The following is a 24918-nucleotide window of genomic DNA, read 5'->3' on the forward strand; positions in this document are numbered from 1 at the left end:
GTTCTGCCACAGCAGGAGAAGGACTAAAATGTGTCTTTTTCCAGGAAACTAGGGAGAAAAAGGCCCAAGTGAACAGCTCATTAGTGATAATGAAGACATTTGCAGCAGGGTGGTTCTAAGGTTTTTCAGACACACTTGCAAGCATCACAGCAGAGGGATGGGAACTGCTACCCAGGAAATGTAGTGGGAGATGTTCAGACGAGGCAAGCTCAGCACTTGTGTCCACTGCTTGCCTAGCAGAAACCATCAATCAGGCCATCTACACCCCAAGAGAAATGAGCTTAGCATCCACTTGAGCATGGCCTGGTGTTTCTTCCCTGGTGTCAGGACAGCTGCTGCAATCCCTCTTGCAGCCACTGCAAATACGTCTGGAAACTGGTGACAAAGCAAAGACCTCACAAGGCAGAAAAAGGAAGACAAAGTGCCACAGCAGCAATACTGCAGCAGAGTTGCTTAAAAGGGAGGACTTCCCACACCCATCACAGGCTGCAATGCTCCTCTGTAGCCTTTGCACAGCTGAGCAGACCTTTTGCAATGCTAGATCTGTAGTTACACAAATGTACTTTAAATCTCATGTTCATGCTCAGCTTTGCCATAGCAGCACATTCGAATGACTCTTGCAATGGCTTTTGGACAAGCTGAACCCAGAACATCCAACATAGGATTTCCTCTTTCTCCCACCCATCCCCTTCCTGTGTGTTTACCCAAAACTTTCACTTCCTCAGTGGCACTGACACCAGCTCTGACCATCACTTAACCCTGTTCTCCAGCTCTCATCTGCTGCCACCTCAATCACAGCTACCCTGAGGCACTCAGCACTTACTGAAGGGTTTTACAAATCCCATCAAGACATATGGTAAGGCTGGGGCCGCCCTGGAGGAAACCATTTTCTGCCCACTGGATCTCATGAGTGTAAGCCTCACGTTGCTGGCATGAGCTACTTGAGCAGGCAGCTCCAATAAACACAACTGATGCACTACTAGCCACATCTTTTCCTACTCAGTTGATGCTACCAGGAAATATTTCCTTTGGACAGAGTAAAACTTAGTCATAGGTCAGGCCTGCTGATTTATAATTCTCATCATGGAGGAATTCACTCAAACACACTCTTTACCTTTTAATATGAGTTTTGTTCTAAGCCCCTAGTACAGCCATGCACACAAGGAACAAACCTGCTTAGCAGCCAACTAACTCCTATAAGACCATACTGTTTCAGTTTATGCCCAATAAAGCATTTGAGAAGGATTTCAATCCCCCCAAAATTGATCAGGCAGGTTTGTATACACCCAGCTGCACCAACTAATGAAGGAAACAGGAATATATTACAGATGTCACATCAGAAAGCCCACTTAACAGGCTGTGCTTTTGTGATGAACTTCCTGAAATGGTCCTCTGTCAAAGTAACAAAGGAGTAGTTAAGAAGATGTCCCAGAGGGAGTTCACTCCCTTCAGGCTTTTATCATGTTTCGACTTCCAGCAGCTCTGCAGAAAACACCAATCCAGAGGAGTAGCTGCATCCCAAACTCTGATCCCCGTGGTGAGCCACCCCAATTTCCAGTTTAAGATTATCCCAATTTGCTGTCACAGGCACTTCCAAGAAGCGGCTTGGTTGCAAGAAGGGTCACAGTACAACAGAGGCCTTTGCACACTGCAGCAGCAAATTCTACAACACTTCAACCTCAATTTAGACAGGAAGAAGTAGCCTCATGATACAGACAGCAGAGACCATAGAGGAAGAAGGGCACATTGTTCAGACTGTTTATCATCTGAGCCCTTTGAACTGAAGAAGCAAGATAGAGCTGTGCAAACACAGGAACCCATTGTAGATACTTCAGATGCCAGCAGTTTGAAAAAGGCAGCCCATGCTGACTTCAGGGATGCAAATGGTGTTAGTGACCCCTTTTTACCCCGGAGAAATGAGATCCACCCATTCCTCCACCTTCCCCTGGTCTCCTCCTTCCTCCCTCCCCAGCAAAGCATTGCCGTCAAAATAGCAACCTCTCCTCTGACGTTTGGCCGCCAAAAATACCTTCACCTATTTACCTCCACCAGGCACACAACAAATACCAGTACCTCATAAATAGTTGGAGGAAATGCTTCCAACCCAAGATGAATCCTGCCTGCGCATTTTGTTCCACGAGGCCACATTTGCAGGAAAGATGCTGACCACCACGGTGAGTGATTCAGCCTCGGAAATGACAGCATTTAGTGACAATGTCAACAGGAAATGTATTTGAATCAGGCAAAAATAAATATGAAAGCACAGACCTTTCCATCCTTCCCTGAAGGACAATGAAGTTTAAACTAGGGACAGCCACACTAAGGACAGCTATGTTGCATTTGCCTTTCATTAGCACAAGCTGGTTTCTTTGAGAAGGTCCCATCAATGTTCACACTCTGGCAGTCTCCTTCTCCTTGGAGGCCTCACTAAAGGCTCTTTTCATATGAATATGATTTTACTTCTTGGGTTTTTAACCTACATTGTTTCCTGTGGCATGGCTGGAATCCTTTCTTCCTTATCATCTCTAACACTTCAACTCATGAAAGAAGGGACACAAATAAAGGAGAGAAATAGGAAGTAGGAAAAGAGAAGTCCTAATCTTTAGAATAGAATAGAATAGAATAGAATAGAATAGAATAGAATAGAATAGAATAGAATAGAATAGAATAGAATAGAATAGAATTAACCAGGTTGGAAAAGACCTTCGAGATCATCCAGTCCAACCTACCACTCAACACCATCTAATCAACTAAACCATGGCACCAAGTGCCTCATCCAGGCTCTTCTTAAACACCTCCAGTGATGGTGACTCTACCACCTCCCTGGGCAGCACATTCCAATGATCTATCTCTCTTTCTATGAAGAACTTCTTCCTAACATCCAGCCTAAACCTCCCCTGGTGCAGCTTGAGACTGTGTCCTCTTGTTCTGGTGTTGGTTGCCTGGGAGAAGAGACCAACCCCCACCTGGCTACAACCTCCCTTCAGGTAGCTGTAGAAAGCAACAAGGTCTCCCCTGAGCCTCCTCTTCTCCAGGCTAAGCAACCCCAGCTCCCCCAGCCTCTCCTCACAGAGCTTGTGCTCCAACCCTGCCTCCCCTCCCCAGCTTTGTTGCCCTTCTCTGGACACGTTCCATTCTTCACCCGGGCTCCTGGTTCTCCATATTCACAAATGATGCTGTTCCTCTTAGAGACAGAAATTGTATAGGTGTGAAATAGCAACAAATACAACAGAGTCAGGTGGTTTGGTGTAATTATTTACACACTGGGCTCCATAGCTTCAGAAGGAAGTATGCACACAAAGCTCAGACACACACTCTCAGGATCCCTAGCCAAGAGATTCTCCTCCCATCTCATGCACGTGGCAGCTCACACCCACCAGTGCTGCAAAAATACACCTCTGTGTACAGCCATCCTTCTAGAGCAGTAGGAGTCCTCATCTACATCCAGTGCTCACCCCATGCTTTCATATAGTCCTCATCTACTTGTTTCCTGTGCCCATTCAGTTTTACAAAGGACTTCCTGAAGCCCCACAGTAAAATCAGCTCTACAGTTCCCTGGGCATGAAATAAAGTCACTCAGAATATGCACACACGGAAAGGAGGAAGGACTCAACCCCTCCCCAGATCACCAAGCCCTTTCAAACAGATAGAACTTGGTTCAGGATCAACACATTTCCATCCAAAACCTCAAAGATGCCCATTAAGAGTCCAGGTACAGATAACAGGTACAGATAGGAAACACAGGAGAAATGCAATCACATCTGAGGCTAAATACTGCAGTTCTTAAACTTTCCTGAGCAGAGAGGTCAAGTGCTGCTCTCTCATGTGCAGTACAAGAAGGCCCAGATGTAGGGTCTCTGGTGCTGTGAGCCACCCACTGAAGATCAGCTACAAAGCTGAGCCAGGAGCACCTTGGACCTTCTTCAGTGCCCACTTTTGGACTTGCTTCCAGCAACACTTGCTGTTCGCAATGCCATTTATCTTACAAGAGCCAATGAGGCCATAGGAAGAGAGATCAATTACATAGATAAATTGGGGGGGGAAGAAAGTATTATGACAGAGTTACTCATACATTCATAAGCACTTAGATATTCATAAATACATGCAAGGATGATTTTCACACTTATGGAAACTGTCTTGAAAGGGTACCACTAAAAACCGGACATCTTAAAGGCAATGAGGTTTGACTTCATATGTGAAAGCTTCATAATTCATTGCATGGCCTGAAAAAGTCATTGCACAACTCCACTGGTCCAGGAACTTACAAGAACAGCCCTTACCTTGTCCTCTGCTTATTTGTGTAGGACAAACCCCACGTTATTTACTCAAAAATAAAAACAGAGGAGAGAAGCAGAGTAACTTCATGGCAGCCAGCTACTGTACAAAGAAAGATGATCATTCTGCACTGTTACAGTTAAAAAAACCCTCTCCACAACAGACTATTAAAACCAGAACTTTCTCTTACTAAATCAGTAATCATTTTTCTGACTAGTCTGTTGCTTACAAAACTGAGATGAGGAAGGAAAAACGTTACAAATGAGCTTCATAGAATGAGACATCTGTTGATGGGAGTTCATTAATTTTCATCCTTGCCCAAGACTTCACAACTTTCTGCTACCAGTACCTAGCTGACTTCTAGCCTGTTGCTACTTTGTTTTTTAGGGATAAACCATTTGATTTTTCTCACCCATACTTTTCAGTGCCTCTAATAAAGACACAGAGTCCCAGCACAAGAGAGAGCAGGCAACACCTACTCTGCCCTTCAGTCCTGGGTTGGAAACGATTCACACAAACAATTTGCCTCGCCCATCAACAAAGCTGGGCTGCATTTTCCCAACAGAGCTTTGCAATTTACCAACAAAAATAACCTTCTTTTAAATTAAAGCAAACAAAGCCACCACCAAACAAACAAACCCACCCCAGCAAACCCCAAACAAACGAAAAGAAACCCAACTCTTCAGTGACACCACAATGAGTGCAGACACCACGGCCGTGACGCGACCTAGCTCTCAGTACTTTAGACATCCTTGCAACTGACAGAGATTTTTAAATTACAGAAGTCTTCCAGGTACTTTATGGGAATCCAGCTACAAAATGTCATTTCCCCTTTGCACCAGGATTTAGTGACATCACCAGGAGCAGACACAGAATCACCAGGAGCAGACACAGAAAATACAGGAGACTGAACCTTCCAGCACAGCAACAGCAGACAGGCTGCAAATGTAATTGAATTTTGACAAACAACGACTTTATGTACCATGGCCTGTGGAGTTTGCTTACCCTGCCCATGGAAATAGCTTCTTGCTCACATCTATGGCTTGTATAAGCACTGGAGCTGTAGAAGTATTCCCCCAGACCCCTACAACGGGCACATCAAACCCCTTCCCTCACAGACGCAAGGGTTTCTCAGTTCTACCAGGAAAACAAGTTCTCTCAGACCTGCAAACCAACTTAAGAGTTTTGTTCTATAATCCACACTGGTTCCTATCTAATTATGCTCCTTATGTCACTCCTGCCACTTTCTTTCTCAAGAGGATTAAATCAAAGAAATTAAAGGTTTAGCCCATGGGTTTTATGCTAATATTCAGGCTTGAGAATAACTGTGTGTACAAATGACTAATACACACCAAGCATGTATCCTCCATAAGAAAAATCAAGGTGAAGACTGGAAAAGACTCTGATGTGCTAAAATGTGCTAAGATTGGTCAGACTGCTTGGTTTTTTTCCTAAAGGTGGGAATGGAAAGCAAGAGATGGGCTATTGGTGCAGGGTTTCAGATCAGACAGCAGAGTAAGAACTCAGCCTCTGTGCTCCCTGGGTATATCCACAGAAACAAGCATGTGGCTAAACACACTTTAAGTGTTAATCTCTTTGATCCTTAGCGTCAACAGCAAGGAGCGGGAGGAGTTCTTGCAAACCCATTCACTGCAAACACAGAAAAGATGGCATTTCAACAGAAACTCTTAACTGCTTTACTTAAGGTGAAACATCAGCTAGGAAGACCTAGCTTGAGTTTCAGACCCAGAATTAAAACTGGAAGGAGAAAACCCCTCAAGACCATTCCTCAGGCATACAATTCTGTTACAATAGCAGTCAGCAAGGAACACCATGCACCAAACATCACAAGAGCATTTTCTCTTCTCTCTTCTAAGCTCAAGCACCTTTGAACTTACAGTTAAGAGGAACCAGCTTTAACTTGGAAGCCACTCCAGGAATTACTCTCCTAGAAAAAAAGCAGTGCAAGAAGGCATCCCCAGAGGCCACTCTGTTTCTCCCAGGTCAGGGCTATCTCCTTGGCTCGGAACACCGAATGCAGCCTTTGCTCACCTCATTTCACACGCTTGCTTTCCAGCACGGAAACAGCCAGAAGGCACCCGAGCCTCACAGTTGAAGCCGGGCAAAGCGGCGAGAGGTAAATCCCGCTTTGGGGAGTGGTTACTGCGTTTCAAACGCCCCATTTCCTTTAAGACCCCATCGGGAAGCTCAGGCAGCGGTAGCAGCACCTCGTCCGGGAGTCAGGGCTGCGGGCAAGTCGCCCCGCAAAGCATCTTGTACCTGCCGGGCCGTGGCCGGGGGCACGGAGGCAGCCCAACAGGGCACCAGCCCCCGCTGTTCTCGGTGCGATCTCGGTGCATCCCCGGCACATTCCCGAGGAGAAACCAGGCGAGCCGGGGCTGCTTCCCCACGCTGTGCCCGGTGCACTCCCGGGGAGAAGCCGGGTGAGCCGGATCGGCTTCCCCACGCCGTTCCCGGGGCACTCCCGGGGCGAAGCCGGGAGAGACGGGGCTGCCTCCCCTCGCTGTGCCCAGCGGAACGATGGGCGAAGGCACTTACTTCGCGGGTGCGCAAGTTGAGCGTCAGCGAGCGAACTCAGCGGCTCCCGGCGGGGCGGCGAGCAGGGCGACCCGGGGGCGGCGGGGCCGGCGCTAGGAGCGGGGAGCGGCAGCTGCTGCCCCGCCGGCCGGGAGAGGGGGGGACGGCCGGCGGAGGAACCCCGGAGGGCCGGCAGCGGTTGGTTCGCAGCCTCTGGGCTTCACTTCCTGGTGCCGGCTGAAATTTGCATGCGGGGGTGCCAAGGGAGAGCGGGGCGAGAGCAGGGGAAGGGCGGCGAGGAGCGGGCGGCCCCGGCCTCGATGGCTGCCGGCGGGGAGGAGCGGATCCGCCGGCTGAAGCCCGGAGCGGAGGAGCGGGGCTGTGACGGGGACAAGGTGGGGCAGGGGCCGTGGAAGGAAGGTAGGGGGTTCGGAGTTCTGCCTTTACCCGGAGCAAGTGTCCCTGAACTCCAGAGCAAACTCGATGAGGTCTCCATCAAAAGTTGAAACTAAATAAAACCGTGTTAGTCTGAGAGGCAAAGCAGAAAAGGTTGGCTTGTTCCACCAACGGCCTCTCAAAACATCATAAGCTTCTACAAAACTCAACTATGGCAACTTCCAAGGTCCGTTGGAAGAAAAAAAGGGAAAAAAAGGAAGGACTAAGGTCATATTTTAAATTTTATTTTCCTTTTTCTTTCTTTTTCTTTTTTCCTTTTTTAAAGAATGATTTACTAGCCTGTTGACAAGTGAAATAAAATTTCATGGGTCAGCAAAACAGGAAATCACAAATGTGTGGACATAACACCCAGAGGATGCAGCTGAAAAGAAGAACTGGAAGAGCAAGGACTGGAGTCAGCGTGTCCTATCTGCGCTGCCAGAGCACCTGGATGAAGGCAGATCATTAGGATGTCAAATGCAGAGGCTGAAAAGAAAAGCATTTAAACTTTCCACATTTAAAGCATTTAAACTTTTTTGTGCTGAAGACAACAGAACAAATTTGGGGAGCATTCAAAAATGGTGCTAGGTGAAAGATGCTCAATGGTATCTCTCTACCCTTTACTGCAGCCCGCCAATAAGGCCTAACTGTAGGTTGGAGCAGACTGAGCAGCTGGTGAGGACTTCCAGCAGGGCATACAAACAGCTGAACATGGCTGAATACTGCACACTCCCATGGGTTTAAGAGGGAGAACCTGAATCATGTCAGTAGGACAGAGATGTAAAGCTCTGCCACTCACAGTGAGGTGCAATGGGCACAATCCCTGCACCCCAATATGTGCTGCAGTCCTGCTTTGAGGCTGTGACTCCAGCACATGGGCTAGAGGACTCAGTCAGACCTTAATCACAGCTGGAACTGGCCCTGGACAGTTAAGTCAAACTGTCACAGGCAATGAAAACAGCAAACTCCACTCTGTGTTTTTATGTGTGCCTCAACCTCGTAGCTGCTGATCACTTTCTACAGCACACTTGAACCCAGAAGCACAGCAGCAATAGAATATTGGTTAGTCATTAAAGTGTTAAGTGGCACAGGGCAGTAATTTGAGAGAGATCCCAAGAAGCAGTTGAGTTCATTCCCCAAAAGGTCCAGCAGGGAAAAGATCACTTTGTAAAAAATAGGTTTACAAGGACTTCAATTCTTCACAGAAGAGGGAAAGAGAGAGCAAGGAACCATATAAAACTAAACCATTGAGATACCTGGGGGGGTTATTGTGAATGAGCCAGAGTTTGGGAAACAAGTTCTCAGTCTGACACAGTAAAATGTCTTTTTCCCTAGAAATTCCACATTTGCATGGTCACTGCAGGCATTGGCTTTCTGTGTTTTATTTCTTCCTCAGGGGATTGTCATTAAGCAGTTAAAGTCTGAATTGTTAACCTGCTTTGGAAGAACGAAGCCACTTCTACACAAGCAGTGAAAAGTGGATTATTGAAAGAAAAGAGATCCAAGTCACACAGTCATTCTGCACACCATGCTGTTGGAGGGGAAAAAATACCACCCACCCCCCTCCAAAAAATAAAAGCAGTACATTTTGGCATTCATTTTGCATCATTTCCTTTCTTACTGTAACCTATGATGTCTGAGAGAGCCACACTGGCCTGTGTAAGAAGAATATTTACATGTTTTATTCGATAGAAAAAGTGCTGTTCAGGTCATAAAGCTGATTTGCTCATTCAAAGAAAAGCCATGAAGGAAATGTTGCTTTCAAACATGAAGCAATAAAGTTAATTCAGTAAGTTTGCAGAGGACACTGAGCTGGGGGCAAGTGTTGATCTGTTAGAGGGTAGAAGGGCTCTGCAGAGGGACCTTGCCAGGCTGGACAGATGGGCAGAGTCCAAGGGCATGAGATTTAACACATCCAACTGCCAGGTTCTGCACATTGGCCACAACAACCCCATGCAGTGCTGGGGTCAGAGTGGCTGGAGAGCAGCCAGGCAGAAAGGGACCTGGGGGGGACTGGTTGATAGTAGGCTGAACATGAGCCTGCAGTGTGCCCAGGTGGCCAAGAAGACCAATGGCATCCTGGCCTGGATCAGGAACAGTGTGGCCAGCAGGAGCAGGGAGGTCATTCTGCCCCTGTACTCAGCACTGGTTAGGTCACACCTGGAGTCCTGTGCCCAGTTCTGGGCTCCTCAGTTTAGGAAAGATGTTGAGTTGCTGGAAGGTGTCCAGAGAAGAGCAACAAAGCTGGGGAGGGGTCTGGAGCACAGCCCTGTGAGGAGAGGCTGAGGGAGCTGGGGTTGTTTAACCTGGAGAAGAGGAGGCTCAGAGGAGACCTTATTGCTGTCTACAACTCCCTGAAGGGAGGTTGTAGCCAGGAGGGGGTTGGTCTTTTCTCCCAGGCAACCAGCATCAGAACAAGAGGACACAGTCTCAGCTGCACAGGGAAGGTTTAGGCTGGATGCTAGGAAGAAGTTCTTCATAGAGAGTGATTGCCCATTGGGATGTGCTGTCCAGGAAGGTGATGGAGTCACCATCACTGGAGGTGTTTAGGAAGAGACTGGATTGGGTGCTTGGTGCCATGGTTTAGTTGATTAGATGGTGTTGGATGATGGGTTGGATGTGATGATCTTGAAGGTCTCTTCCAACCTGGTCTGGTCCATTCCATTCCATTCCATTCATAGAATACATAGAATACATAGAATAAACCAGGTTGGAAGAGACCTTCAAGATCATCGCGTCCAACCCATCAACCATTCCACTTTTATGTGTGGGTATTCATCAGTTCCTGTTCTTATTTCCAGGCTGCAGCCGGGAAAAGAAAAAAGTCTTGTGACACTGAAGAGAAATTAAAACAGGCCAAAAAGTAATCTGGACTTTCAATGGCAGTTCCACTGTGGTTAGTTGAAATGTTTCACACATGAAGTTAGGATCTTCACATATTTGGGAGTGGGGGGAAGCTTGGAAATCATTTAAAATGCTTGGGGGAGCAATGCACAGATCTCTGTGTTGAATCAATCCACATCTGAGCTGTCATTCAGACTAAGACTACACGCAGTCAGTAGGGTGAATTAGGGAAAGCTGGCATCTGTCCTGTAGACAGTGGTCTGCCTAATGCACAGCTGCTTACATGTCATTACACTGATATTTTCCAGCCATAAATCCTAAATTCACCCTTTTAAAATTTCATTTTGTTACTTCTAATTCCCAAGCACACAGAAAAAGTGCTTGTCTTAAGGTGCTCTAGCTCTGGAAGTTAATAAAAGCTGCTGTTTCCTTGTTGATGTTAACCATTGGATCCATCTGCCATTGCCCTTCCTTATTTTCTATGTACAGGAATCTTTCCTGTTTATTTTCCACTTGTTTCATGGCTGTGTGCTGAAAAATTGCTTGTTAGTGAATCAAACCGTGTCCATCACTGGAAGCTTGCAAGATGTTAAGCTGTGCTGGTGGCACAGCACTGGTGAGTGTCCTGATGGAGACTGGAAATGGTCTATGTGTGCTCTGCAGAGCCTCTCAGTTGCCCTTCTGTAGAAATGACAGCTCAAATAAAGACACATCTTGGGTCTCATGAATATCATCTTGCAGCAGCTGCACTGATGACAACAAGTGGTTCCAGGAGCTCTCTGCTTGCAAAGATTTGTGGCCACTTGCAGATGCTCTTGGTCCGAAGAGGCTGCCCACACTGTTGAAGAATGGGTTTGAATTTACTTTTTAATTTAGAACACAGTTCTGTGATCAGTAGTATTTAACTACCTGCAGGGCCAGGTCTGAGCTGATTCAGGAGCAGGTGTGTGATCATTTCAGATTACCAACACTACCCACTGGTGATGTTCTAGTTTGTGTGTGTGTTTGCTGCCCAGTATCGCCAGCCTGGTTGGACACCCAGCCTGTGTCCTGCCTGTGCTGCCCCATGTGAACTGTTGGCTCAAAAGCAAGGCAGCTTCCAGACTGGGTTGCTGTCAAAATGCACCTTTCCTTTTCCAAGATCAGCCAGTTGCTACAGAAAATTTCCTTATAGGGAGGCAGTGGACCATCATTAGCACTGCAAGAGCAGTGCACTGCTCAAGCTGCTCTTGTCCAGCCAGAGTAGGAGGGCAGCCCCATTTCTGCTCAGAGCCTACAGCTCTGTGAGGTGTCCCTGTACCAAGTGCAGCTTTCATTTTCTTCTGGGACAGCACAAAGCATCAGGCAACATATCTGGATGTTGGGTGAGTGAAGTCAGAGCTGGTAGCAGTGATGACAACATTTGGTGCTAGCTGAAGTTGTCAATCCCCTTCCCTTGCTTTACAGGGTTTTGCAAGAAGTTGCTCTTACCTGAGGCAGAAAATGGTTAGCACCAGAGTACCACTGAGCGTCAAGGAGAAGGTTGCATTGGTTGCATGAAACCTGGAAGCACCTAAATTTTACCCATCAGCCTGGCAATGTTTGGGTTTGGAACAGCTACCCAATTGAGTTAGGTGTCAGCTGCCACCCATACAGCTCTCAGCCTGCACTTTCTGTGGACATAGATGTGTTGGAAGGCTGTGCTACCTGTAATGGCAACATGGTAGAGTGACCTCTTCATGCCTGGCTCCTGACAATTTCCCATCAGCAGGAATTCCAAGAGGAGCCATCATGGATCCTTATGGATACTTTACTGCTGTCAGCTCAGGCTGGCTGGTCTCACAAGGCATGTGGTCCTCACATCATTTATGTCTCCTGCCTGCCTGATGCTGTGCAGCCATGCCAAGTACAAACCTGCTGCTGAGCCTGTTTGGAGCAATGCAGTTGCTGAACCATCTGAGCCTGCTTGCTTCTTGCATTTAGCAGCAGCTTGGGCACTGCTGGAAGCCCTTGCATTACCTCCTTAGGGAAGGGCTTCAAAATGGCAGTGCAGTGTGACTAAAAGGATGCTGAAGGCCTGCTGACCTGCCCTTCCAAACCAAGCTCCTGTCTGCATGCTGTGCCCCTCGCAAGAAACCCGGAGAGCTGAAAGAACAGATGGTGGTGGGGTAGGAGTGGAACAAGTGGAACTTCAGCCAGTTCCTCCACCAGCTGCAGCTCATTCATTTCCTGTGAAAACTGGGAGGGTCACATTGTCAGGGACAACCTAGGGACCAATTGTTTTCTGCTGAGTGGTTGACAGCTGTTTGCTGTAACTTGAAATCACGCATGTGTCAGACGTGAGCACTAAATCAACTTTTCTCTGACTTTCCTGTTCCCAGTTGCTCTTTCTCCCTGAAGCCCTTTATATCTTGTTCTTGGAGCCAAGCCCTGCTGGTCTGAAGTCCCAGCTGTGCCATCCCATCCATCCATTGCAGCTCTGCAGCTTTTTGCCCCAGGCTTTGAAATGATTGAAATCTCAACCCTTAACATCTTTGATGCCATCCAGCCCTGCCATGACAGCCCCCCAAATAATGCCCTTAGATGGAAACAAAGGAAAAGTAGGAAAGCAATCAAAAAAACAAAGGCAAAAAGAAAACTAAATCTCAAACAAAACTGGACACAGGAACTATTTCCAGACATACCTGAAGTGTGGAAGATGAATTCTCGTCCAGGATCAGGTTACAGCAAGACTCTCATGCAGTGTCTCCTGCAGGCAATGTCTGCTCCATTTGGAGTTGTTCCTTAGGCTGAGCCTTGGATAAGTTATCTGATCTGGAGGTGTTGAGGATGGGATATGAAGGGGTCAGGCAGGCTCAGTTTGAGGTAGCAGGAGGTTCTGAGGCAGCAAAATTACTGACATTCATTATGGTCACTGCCAACCTACGCTGAGCCTGTGCTGGCACTTGTGATCTCAACGGCAGCTTGTCACTCTTTCAGCTCTTCCATGCCAGTTGAGGGATTTCTATCAGATGTCTTTTTTTAATATTAGACCACAGCCCTAGAGGCAAGGCTGGCACTACAAATACAACTCAAATGTCAAAAGCAATTTAAGGCTGGGATCCCAGGCTGTGTGTGTATGTATGTGTGCTAGGCATGCTTGGACTTGATGATCTCAAAGGTCTTTTCCAACCTGGATAATTCACTCCTCTCCTCTCCTCTCCTCTCCTCTCCTCTCCTCTCCTCTCCTCTCCTCTCCTCTCCTCTCCTCTCCTCTCCTCTCCTCTCCTCTCCTCTCCGAACCTCTCCTCTCCGAACCTCTCCTCTCCGAACCTCTCCTCTCCTCTCCGAACCTCTCCTCTCCTCTCCGAACCTCTCCGAACCTCTCCTCTCCGAACCTCTCCTCTCCGAACCTCTCCTCTCCTCTCCGAACCTCTCCTCTCCTCTCCGAACCTCTCCGAACCTCTCCTCTCCGAACCTCTCCTCTCCGAACCTCTCCTCTCCTCTCCGAACCTCTCCTCTCCTCTCCTCTCCGAACCTCTCCTCTCCTCTCCGAACCTCTCCTCTCCAAACCTCTCCTCTCCGAACCTCTCCTCTCCTCTCCTCTCCGAACCTCTCCTCTCCTCTCCTCTCCTCTCCTCTCCTCTCCTCTCCTCTCCTCTCCTCTCCTCTCCTCTCCTCTCCTCTCCTCTCCTCTCCGAACCTCTCCTCTCCGAACCTCTCCTCTCCTCTCCGAACCTCTCCTCTCCGAACCTCTCCTCTCCGAACCTCTCCTCTCCTCTCCGAACCTCTCCTCTCCTCTCCGAACCTCTCCTCTCCGAACCTCTCCTCTCCTCTCCGAACCTCTCCTCTCCGAACCTCTCCTCGCCGAACCTCTCCTCGCCGAACCTCTCCTCTATTTTCATCCACAAGAAGTAAAATGGAAAGCATATGGATTATTTTTTTTCACCTGTGATGCACAGCCTGAAGCTTTATTAAACAGCTTCCATGAATAAGTCAAAATTTCACCCTGCTAACATGAGGTTTTTAGTGCAACCTGCAAGTAGGCTTAGCATGTACACACTTTGCTGTCACTAAGGCAGCCCTCTTGCTCATAAAGGGTTAAAGCTAAGTACTTGGAAGTAAATCAAGTTTGCTCATAAAAAAGAAACACAGAAGTGCACTGTGTAGTCCCTCAACATACAGAAATGCATACACTCCATTAGGCATGCAAATTGCCTCCTGGTAAGTGTGGCTAATGTGCTGTTTGCATTTCTTCAGGTGCAGCTGTGAGGGGGCTTGAGCAGTATGGAAGCTCAGAGATGAACTGAATGAACCCAAGCTTTAATGTCCAGCACTAAAATCTGTGATACTAATCTGATTCCAATCCACTACCCAAGTTAGAGGCAGCTTTTCTAACCTTGATAAAGCTGAGAGGTGAGAGTAAATAGAAAAATAAAATGAATCAGCTTGAGAAATCCAAAAGGTGAGGTCTTTTCCAAGTCTCACCCCTCCCAGGAAGGTCACAAAATAGGGAGCTACAGGGACAGGGGAGGGAATGAGACCCATCCAGAAGTGTAGCTGCTAAGGCACCCCCAGCACCTTGGATATCATCACCAAAATGTGCTCAGTGGATTCCATTTCGTTCAGGCTCCTAAATGGGCTCAAGTGGGACATAGCTGATCTATCTGCCCCTGCATGTTCTCCTACTGCTCTGACTTCTGTTTTCCTCCTCATTTTGGCATTTAGACTTAACCAGAGTATCTAGAGCTACGAAGATTTCAACTCATTCTGCAAATCTTCAAATGCTTTTTATTGATAGCATTATTTCCGTGGAGATCACTGCTTTGGATAGCTGTTGACATTTACTTAGGTGCTCAAGCAGATTGATTTGTCCTAAAAGCATTTTTAAAGTGGAAAGCTTTAACCTACAGCAGAAATGTGCTCCATAATTTGCAGGTATGGCTGAAAATGTAAAGTGTAGTGGGTTGAAATTAACCCCCCCAAGGAATTTGGAGGCAGCTGCCCCCAAACTGAAATTGCCAGACCAGCTCAGTTTGGGCTGGAAGCAAATGAAGCTCTATTTACAAGCAAACTAAAATCTAGACATATGAAATGCAATGAATATGTACAAAATATACAACAGCTGTGCAACATAGAGATATTTACAATTTATAAACAGCACAGAAACTCCTCAGACCCCCCTGGATGGACCTAGCAGACCATTCACCTCCTTCCCCCTACTCCCTCCCTCCTTCCTGTTACCTCACACAGCAGTCAAAAGAGAGAACCCCTGGCAAGGCCATGAGAAGAGAGAGAATTTGCAAGCAGAAGCAAGAGAAGAAGAAAAGAGGGAGAGAACTGTTTGTGCCTCTGCTCTATATTCCCATTAGCAACCCAATGAATTCCACAGACCTTATCATTATTTTCCCTTTGCATCCAATAGTAATGTATTTTGCTTTGCAGTCAGGGACTAGGCTAAAGTTCCTCCTTCGAAGTGTAACACCAAGTCATACAATAAGTGAGGAAAAATACCTAGGTGACAATCCCTAAACCCATGTATTAGCTGAGAGTTGTAGATAATTGCACAGATGTTTTCTCTCCAAAGGCAAAGGTACACCCATTTGGAAGCAGAGGAGCTGCTGTCCCATTGCTTGGTGACATTACTCCAAGTGCTGCTCTGCTTTGCCATCACCTCTGCACGAATGGAGCTGCTTGTCAGGGACTGACATCACCCAGCCTCCAAAGTAGCTGCCTGTGCTGATGTGTCAGATCAATGCCTGTCAGCTCTGGTGACGGGGTCATTGAGCAACAGCCAGTGGATCTGTCAAGCTCATGATCAGAGGAACGGATCACAGCAGTCCCAAAGCAGCAGAAGAAATTACTATTAGTGACAGCAACAGCACTGATGACCATTTTGAGCCAAAACTGTCAAGTGACTCAAATGCCACTAAGCTAGACAGTGGCTTCCAGAAGGTGAGGCTGCCTCAGAGCAAATGGGAATGTGGCTGCACTGCAAGCTCTTGTCCACGCCTGCTGTAACAGAGACAATCAAGGTGTCACAGCCTGGGCATCACTTTCTGCCACCCCCACATCTGTGCTAGGAGTTGTCTGTCTTAGACATCTGTGTCTGTGAGAGAGCAAGTCAGACACAAACCCCGGTGCCACTCACTTTTCTGGCTAACTGTCTCATGTGAGCAGCCTCCCATTTCATGCCCTCCATAATGCATGCACGCTGCTGCAAAATTGATTTGATTTTTAGTAAGCCATTTTAGACAGAAACCCATGTCAGCTCTAACCTGTCAAATTAATCAGGAAAAGCAGTTCCCCTGGATAAAAGCTTTTTGGGGATGAATTCTTAAGGTGCTCCAGTGACAGTGCTACTTCAGGGCACAGCTGGAACTATGTGGCCACTTTCCTCATGCTATTTTTCTGCCTTCCTGCCTTCCATTTTCTTTTGCATACAGTATCCTAATTGCTCTGGGCTTTGCTTTTTGCAGGTTTCCCTCCTCATTCTCTTTTGTCTCCTACTTTTTCTCCTGTTCTACTATCTTTTGCATCTTCCTCAGCAGGGGTGGATTTGCAAATTGGAGCAGGTTCAGCAGAGAACCGGACTGCATGATGTATGAGAAGCTGAGACCTGTGTCCATCATGAGGAAGAAATTGCTCAGAGAAGGTCTTATCATAGTCTTCAGCTACCTGAAAATGTGTAATAGAGAAGAAGGAGTCAGAATCTTGGAAATGTGGAGTGAAATGACAGGAGGCAATGGGCAAAGTTACAGCAATAAAAATTCCAGAGGGATCTAAGGAAAAATATTATCTTTGTGTGAGAGGTGAAACCTGCAACAGCTGCCTACAGAGCCTGTAGGGTCTCCATCCTTGGAGATGCTTAAAACTCCTAGACAGGGACCTCAGCAACCTCATCTGACTTTGAAGCTAGCCTTGATTTGAGTGACAAGTTGAACTCCAGCTCCAACAGCGACGTGATTCTGTCTTCAAGTCTCTTTGGTCTGCTAGTCTTTGTTTTCTTAAGACCTTCTCAAATGAGCTTCCCTGTAACCCACCCCACTCAAGCCTCCTGCCCTACCTGGTCAGCCACCAGCTGACCAGGCTGATGTGATTTGCTTCACATGCACACCTGTGCTGTGGCAGGACATGAAAGCAAAGAGCAGGGGCAGATGTTTGTGAGGCACAAAGACGTCTGTAGGACAGTCTGATGATTCTGGCTCAGCCGGCGGTGGCGGGGAGCGGAAGGCTGTGCAGAGGAGGGGATGCTCCTCAGCCGTGCCTCCCAGGCACTCAGGAAGCACCTGCACAGGACAGCCACGCTCTGCAACTACCGCTGGGCCTTCAGAGGCTGAGCGCATCAGCCAGGATCAAACTCCTGCTCAGAGGAACCATGCAGCCTCTGCCAGAGCCTCATGCAACCACAGGCACAGGACACAGCTTCTGGGAGGCAACGGCACATCACCTCCCTGGACACTGCTGCCCTGCAGCTCCAGGCTCCATCATCAAGACTGGCCAACCCCAGGAGGCTGGGATAAAGCCAAGCCATGAAAGGACCTTTGTGTCCTTATTGTTCTCCTGTGCTGCCTGCATACAATGACATAAATCCTGAGGATGGTTTATGCTGTACTGGCACCCCCCTCCTTCCCCCATCTAAGGCATCCACCAGTTCTCTGATAGAAATGTTTTGGGACTATTACTCACATGGTGCTGTGCTTTAGATTTTTGACCAAACCAGTATTGAAAACACAGCCTAATGTTCTAGCTTTTACCAAACAGCACTTGCACAGCATCAAGGCCATCTCTGTTTCTCTCCTTCCCCCTCCAGTGCTTAGACTGGGAGGTGCACAGTAGGTTGGGAGGGGACACAACCATGAAGATGACCTGAACTAACCAAAGAGTTACTCCATATAATTACAACGCCATGTTCAGCAGTAACAGGGAAAAAGAGGAGGGGTTTAGGAGGGAGACCAATGTCCAAACTGTTCAGATATAAAGTCAACTGTGTATCTCACAGTAGATGTAAGTTAGAAGGTTCTACTTCCCTTCACTCTTGAATTATGGTGGTTTATCTCATCCTCACAGCAGAGTGACAGTGAACAGTGCTGGCCAGTACTGCGCTGTAAGTTCACTAATGCTCATACCTGAGTTGTATGGTCAGTGGCACATTTGAGTTCCTAAAACATTAGAATAAGTCCCCTTTATGCACAAGAAGTCTAACAGTATCTTTGATACATACATATTTGTATTTACAGCTGGAGTTGGTGATGTTTTCCACCCCCTGTGATGCTATTGCACTTCTTGGGTTTAGCCACTTATGTGGACTATGTTGAAGCAGGCTTTACAAGCACAAAACAACTCTTCAATTAAGTACCCAGAAAATACTGGGTTTTGTGAGCCTGGCTCAGCTGTGTCTGTAAGCAAAGAGAAAGGTATCATAGAACCATAGAATCCATAAGGTTGGGAAAAAGCTCAGAGACCATCAAGTCCAACCTGTCACCCAACACCTCATAACTAACTAAACCATGGCTCCAAGTGCCACATCCAATCCCTTTTTGAACACCTCCAGGGATGGTGACTCCACCACCTCCTTGGGCACCACATTCCAATGACCAATTACTCTTTCTGGGAAGAACTTTCTCCTCACCTCGAGCCTAAACTTCCCCTGGCACAGTTTGAGACTGTGTCCTCTTGTTCTGGTGCTGCTTGCCTGGGAGAAGAGACCAACCACCTGGCTACGACCTCCCTTCAGGTAGTTGTAGAGAGCAATAAGGTCTCCTCTGAGCCTTCTCTTCTCCAGGGTCCAGGAGAGAAGTACAGCCCTAAACTGGTGTGTTGGGTGTGCTCTGAAGTACAAAAGAAAGGATTACAGGGATTACACCAGACTAGGTGAGGAGAATGTAACAGGAAAGTGATACCACAGTCACCAAACCCAAACACTGGGAGCAGATCAGTGAGCAAACTAAAGAGAGTTCCCAGCTATTGCAGAAATCAAAATACCATCTGGAACAAAGCAGAACATTCTTTCCTCTGGCATTTTTCAGAGCATGTTTTACTCAGCCAAATAAATCAAAGGTTTAGAAAACAATGCTGTGAGAACAATTAGAAGAGGAAGATAAGGTTCAGGTATTATTTGGAAGGGAAAAAAAAAGGCAAGGAAAACCCAAATTGTTCAGAAAGGCTGTGGCAACTAAAAGGAAGAGAAGGAAAAGGCTCTACACTACTGGTGTTGAACAGCTTCAAAAGAGGCTGCAGAACCTGAAGCTGGATGAAAGAAGAGCTCAAGGATTAGGAGGACCATGAAGAAATTCGCAGCAATCTTTACCTTTTGACCAACAGCCAAAAAATTAGTGTTGGAGTGGTTCCTGGAATTAATAAGCTGAAGCTTTTTCACCCACACCAGCATTAGTTACTGTGACAGGACTTTGAGGTTTGGAGCTGGGGCTTGTGGAGGATAAGTAAACATATAAACATGTCAACCTAGAGACAGTCCCTGCCCCAGAGACTTCCCAGTCTAGACTCTAGGCACAAAACTGATGTGGAAAGCAGATAGGGGAGGGGAAGATGCTCTGCAGACAAAAGCTGTTGTGAAATAGATGGCACGGGAAGAGAACAGGGGAACTGGTGATTGAAAAGTGGGAGGAAAAGGTTTGCCAACACAGAGAAAGAAATGCCTGCTGCCAGCGTGCCTGGGAAAAAAAGAATGAGGGAGTGGCAGAAGGGTGCGTGAGCGGTGTGTAAAACAACTACAGGGAGCTTCTCACACTGGAGAAAATGATGGTGTAAATAGCAAAAGAAACTTATTTATGGGCAGATTTGGTTCCTGAGAAGTATTAATGGGGTTTATGGAAACTATGACCACAACTGAAGACCGCTGTGCCATGTTTCAAACTAGAGAAGAGTTGGATGTTAGGAACAAGTTCTTCACCATGAGGGTGGTGGACCACTGGCACAGGTTGCCCAGGGAGGTAGTTGAGGCTCCATCCTTGGAGACATTCAAGGTGAGGCTCAACAAGGTTCTGGGTAACCTGATCTAGTTGAGGATGTCCCTGCTTACTGCAGGGGGGTTGGACTAAATGCTCTTTGGTGGTCTCTTCCAACCCACACCATTCTGATTGTATGTACTGTGCAGCACAGAAAGGTATTTCCTAACACAAAAGGAATATAAAATAAATGTCAATGAAAATTTAAACAAACTCCTCTCTGTCTCAGTAACACAAGACCATCCCAGTTTCATCAGCTTCTCTATGTCACAGTAGGGACAAGTCTTGAACAGGGTTTTTTAGGGGGAACTTCAGGAGCTTCCAATTATTTTATGTGAAGTTCTGCCTCCAAAATTCTGTCAGGAATCGTTACTGAAAGTTTGGCTTTGTTCCTTTGTCACCTCTCCACTGGTTCCCTTTCACTTGGTGTGTCATCATAAAGCAGTTTATTTCATTTTTGGTGATTATCACAGAATCACCAAGGTTGGAAGAGACCTCAAAGATCATCAAGTCCAACCTGTCACCACAGACCTCATGACTACTAGACCATGGCACCAAGTGCCACGTCCAATCCCCTCTTGAACACCTCCAGGGATGGTGACTCCACCACCTCCCTGGGCAGCCCATTCCAATGCCTAACAAGCACACACACACATACGCACATGCAAACTGCCTCTCAGGCTTACTCTAGGATTTCTGACTAGATGCTTCTCTGCCTGATATCACATTTTATTTATTACAAGGCCCTTGGGTAAGATCAGATCTGCTGTTGGTAGATCTGAGCTTCAAATCTCTGTTTGTGCTTGCAGAAAGAAGAAAGATTTTCTTTTTTTCTTTCCCAGTTTTCCAACATTTCCTTCTTTCTCTCTTTTAACTATGCCAACTGCATGAGCAGAATTGTTGTGTCCTGATTGACTGCCTTCTTTAATCGGAGCGGGATTTGTCTGACTTCAGCCATGCCACTGTTACTGCTGTTCTGGTCAGCTGTATCCCTTTAGGGATCAGCATCCAAAAGAAAAATCTCTCCAAAAAATTCTTTGGCTGGTATGGAAGAGTTAAAAAAATGGCTGGCAGGGGGGGATTGGTCTTGAGACTGTGGGTGAGAGAAAGGACTGGTGGCACAGAAACCCCCTTCCAGGTCTTTGCCAGGAAAGCTCCAGTGAAGACTCACAGTTATGCTTTCCCTCTGATGTTCCAATGAGACAAAAAGCTCAGAAAAATAACATCAGCTTCTTTGATCTCCCTCTGGAAGCTGTGCCTTTGGATTCCCTGCCACTGGGACCACAAGGGGACCACATCCCATCTGTATGTCTCAGTACCGAGGTGGGTAGTCACCCAAGAAGTGCCAGCCTCCCTCTCCTGAGGCGGGAGAGGACTCAGCAGAAGAGGAGTGCCCAGACAGGACTCCACTGCCACTTTCTTCCCTAGTTCACTTATTTATGCTGTAGGGAAGAAAAAGTAGAAGTTAAGGCAACTGCACAACGGCTACAGGATGTCCTGTCGCATTTATCTAGCGATGCAGGCGAATGACTCACCCAAAATATTTGATGATCGGAAACCATTATGTTTTTCTTTCTTTCTCACATTTCTTCCTGAAAATATCAAGCATTCAACCTCTGAAACATGGCTACAGGAGACATCTTAAAGCTCTGTGAATTCAAGGAAAGAATAAGGAAGCTGAGTCTGTCTTTGAAAGCTTCTCATAGTCCAGAAGGGAGGGGGAAAAAAAAACTCCACGTGACAAAAATGTGCCTGCACATCTCTGGAAGCTGTGCCACAAGAAAGCAAACAGTGTCACAGAATCACAGAATGCTGGGCTTGGAAGGGAGTTCTGAACATCATCTAGTCCCCCTCCCCCTACTGCTAGAGCAGGATCACCCAGAGTAAATTACCCAGGAACATGTCCAGGTGGGTTTGGAATGCCTCCAGAGACAGAGACTCCACAAGCTCTCTGGGCAGCTTGTTCGAGTGCTCTGGCACCCTCAACATGAAGAATATTTTCCTTATGTTTATGTGGATCCTCCTGAGTTGCAGTTTGTGTCCACTGCATCATCCAGATCACTGGAAAAGGTCCTGCCCAGAGTATATTCTTTGCCATGATTTAAAGTTAGAAGATGCCCTTGACTGGCCAGTCATGCCAGCCACAATTCACACCAGTATCAACAACCCGAAACTGTTCCCAGTTCATGTGTTACAGAAGCTGCTGGAAGGTTACTCACCTGTGATTGTCCAGGCTGTAGGCTGTAGGTCACTGGCATGTGCCCTGTGCACAGCTGTGAAGATGTTTGGTGTCTGCTTCCTCCCTTTGTCACATCTCCTCTGGACCAGCCTGGGATGGGGGAAAACTGAGTCCCAGTCCCTGCTCCAAGGGATGTGTAAAGTAAACAGAGATTGGTTACAAAGCCTGGTTGGGTAAGAAAAGACCTGTCTAAAAGACCTGTGCTAAGAAAAGACCTGTCCAAAAGAGTCTGTAGTCCAAACCAGATCAGATGAGGAATCCCTGAATCATTTTGGTTGGAAGAGGCCTTTAAGATCAAGTCCAACCACTAACCCAGCACTGCCAAGTCACCACTCAACCATGTCTCTCAGCACCACATCTACACATCTTTTAAATCCCTCCAGGGATGGGAACTCCACTACTCCACAATTTTGGACCTATAAATGAGGGAAAAAACCTAATCATGAAAGTGGTTGACTGGGGTGAGAGCAAAGACTGTTACTGGACATTTCACAACGGCCCAAGCCTCGTGCGGTCACGTCTAAGAAGCTGCCAAGGCATGCTAGGCATGTTGACCCAGGAGGAGTGAATCAAGGGTCAGGATGACCATCAGATGATTGTATTTATCTCCAGGATTTAAGGCTGTCTCGCTTCACATTTTCTCAGCAACCACAAAGCTGGAAGTGGAGACGTGATGTTTTCAGTGTGCTAGTGAAGTGGAGATCATCATGTGGTTCCTCGATTACCATCAGCCAGAGACTCAAGCAAACATCAGGTCCCATGACATTCACAGGATTGTGAGAGTTGGTGGGACTGGATATCCCAGCACACAGGATTATCTCATTGTGCTATGCTTATTTTTGGTACTGAGCACTCAGCTATTGCTGGGTAAACTTTCTACCTCTCTCTTTTGCTTGCAAGAAGGAATTTTTTAGGAGCTGTGCAATAGAGAAACAGATAGGAAATGGCAGTTCCTGTCTCAGGGACAGACAGAAGGGAGGCAGAAGAAGAACAGTGCAAGCAGCTCAATGGCTTGGCCAGACATCAAGCTCTGTTCTGCCTTACAGCTCAGAGCTTTGGACCCCAGCAGCCCTTACACAGAAGATATTGTTTTATAAAAGTCCACAGGGTTGTGCAAAGGGAGGCAGAACTAAAGGCAGCCTAAGAATATCATCCTTAAGACTCCCAAAGTCCATGTCTTAAAGAGTCCTTTTATGGGCCTTTTCCAAACTAACAGCTCCCTCAGGCTGAAATGCCTCCTACCCAAGTAGAGATTTTGTTTAATTCCTGAAGCAGTTGGTTTGCCTGCTCGATTGTTTCCCATGGATCAGCCCGCTCGCAAACACAAAACACGCCGGCGTCCAGCTGGGTGCTGCTGCTGCCAATTCCAAGACAATAAATGGTTCAGGATGGAGCAAAACTCAAAACTTTTATTCCACAGAGCAATAAAAGCAGTAGACATTGTCTACTGACAGGCTGCCAGAGTAAACACTACCTACTGCAGAAGTTTCCATTCAGGGCTTTCGTCAGGTTGAAGCGCAGCCACAGACGCGATCGAGCTTTATCCTGCGCTAGAAGAGTGTTCAGGAATGATTGAAATACATTTTAATTGCATTCTCTAACATGTTACTCACTGCATCTTAAGAAGCTCCCAATCTCCTGAAGACAGGGTGTTTATTTGGGGATGAAGCCTTCAGGGAAGAGTTAAATGGCTTTGGTGGTATTTCTTGCCTCCTCCCCAAAGCAGGTGTCCCTAGCAGATCAAAACCAAGGGGATGTGCCTTGAGTTCAGCACATCTGCAATGTGACTCCTGGCAGCAGCCAAGCCAGCAGAAGGGGTTTGAGGTCACCTGTGTTATTTGCTTGTTGTTTTCTTTATTAATACACTGAATTGAGTCCTGTGCCCAGTTCTGGGCCCCTCAGTTTAAGAAGGAAATTGAGACTCTTGCACGTGTCCAGAAAAGGGCAGTGAGGCTGGGGAGAGGTCTGGAGCACAGCCCTGTAAGGAGAGGCTGAGGGAGCTGGGGTTGCTTAGCCTGAAGAAGAGGAGGCTCAGGGGAGACCTTCTTGCTCTCTACAACTACCTGAAGGGAGGTTGTAGCCAGGAGGGGGTTGGTATCTTCTCCCAGGCAACCATCATCTGAACAAGAGGACACAGTCTCAAGCTGTGCCAGGTGAAGTTTAGGCTGGAGGTGAGGAGAAAGTTCTTCACAGAGAGAGTTGGAATGTGCTGCCCATGGAGGTGGTGGAGTCACCATCCCTGGAGGTGTTCAAGAGGGGATTGGATGTGGCACTTGGTGCCATGGTTTAGTCAGGAGGTCTGTGGTGACAGGTTGGACTTGATGATCTTTGAGGTCTCGTCCAACCTTGGTGATTCTGTGATTCTGTAATTACCATGGTGCTGGTGGTATGCAGTGAGTGGAGCACTGGTAGGGAGCTGTCTCCTAGCATTGGTGGAAATATTTGCTACAAAAAAAACCCCTGCTACAAAGGAAAACAAATGTGCTAGAATGAGGAGCGTTTGTATTCTTTTTTTTCCCCCTTAAAAATAAACCCAGTGTGTTCTAACCCTGTCACAGTTAACAAAAAGTCAGCTTGGCTCTTCCTGTACCTTTAGTCAAGCCATGTTCCAGTTCACAGCTTTGCAGAGTCATAGAATTGTTTTGGTTGGAAAAGACCTCT

The 24918-nt window shown here is 47.0% G+C and overlaps 1 protein-coding gene across 3 annotated transcripts in view; it reads right to left on the minus strand.

Moving 5' to 3' along the window:
* LYN (LYN proto-oncogene, Src family tyrosine kinase) overlaps window positions 1-7096 on the minus strand; it is a 50577-nt gene extending 43481 nt beyond the window's left edge. For 2 of the 3 annotated variants that reach the window (XM_054179419.1, XM_054179406.1), the window contains exon 1: window positions 6835-7096. The gene's annotated coding sequence lies outside the window, so the exon portion shown is untranslated. Of the gene's footprint in view, window positions 1-6173; window positions 6371-6834 lie in introns of those variants that run through there. The other variant, XM_054179413.1, reaches the window with a different exon arrangement.
* Window positions 7097-24918: the final 17822 nt, after the last annotated feature.

This window comes from Dryobates pubescens, chromosome 3 (genome assembly GCF_014839835.1).
Source record: "Dryobates pubescens isolate bDryPub1 chromosome 3, bDryPub1.pri, whole genome shotgun sequence".
Classification (NCBI taxonomy): domain Eukaryota; kingdom Metazoa; phylum Chordata; class Aves; order Piciformes; family Picidae; genus Dryobates; species Dryobates pubescens.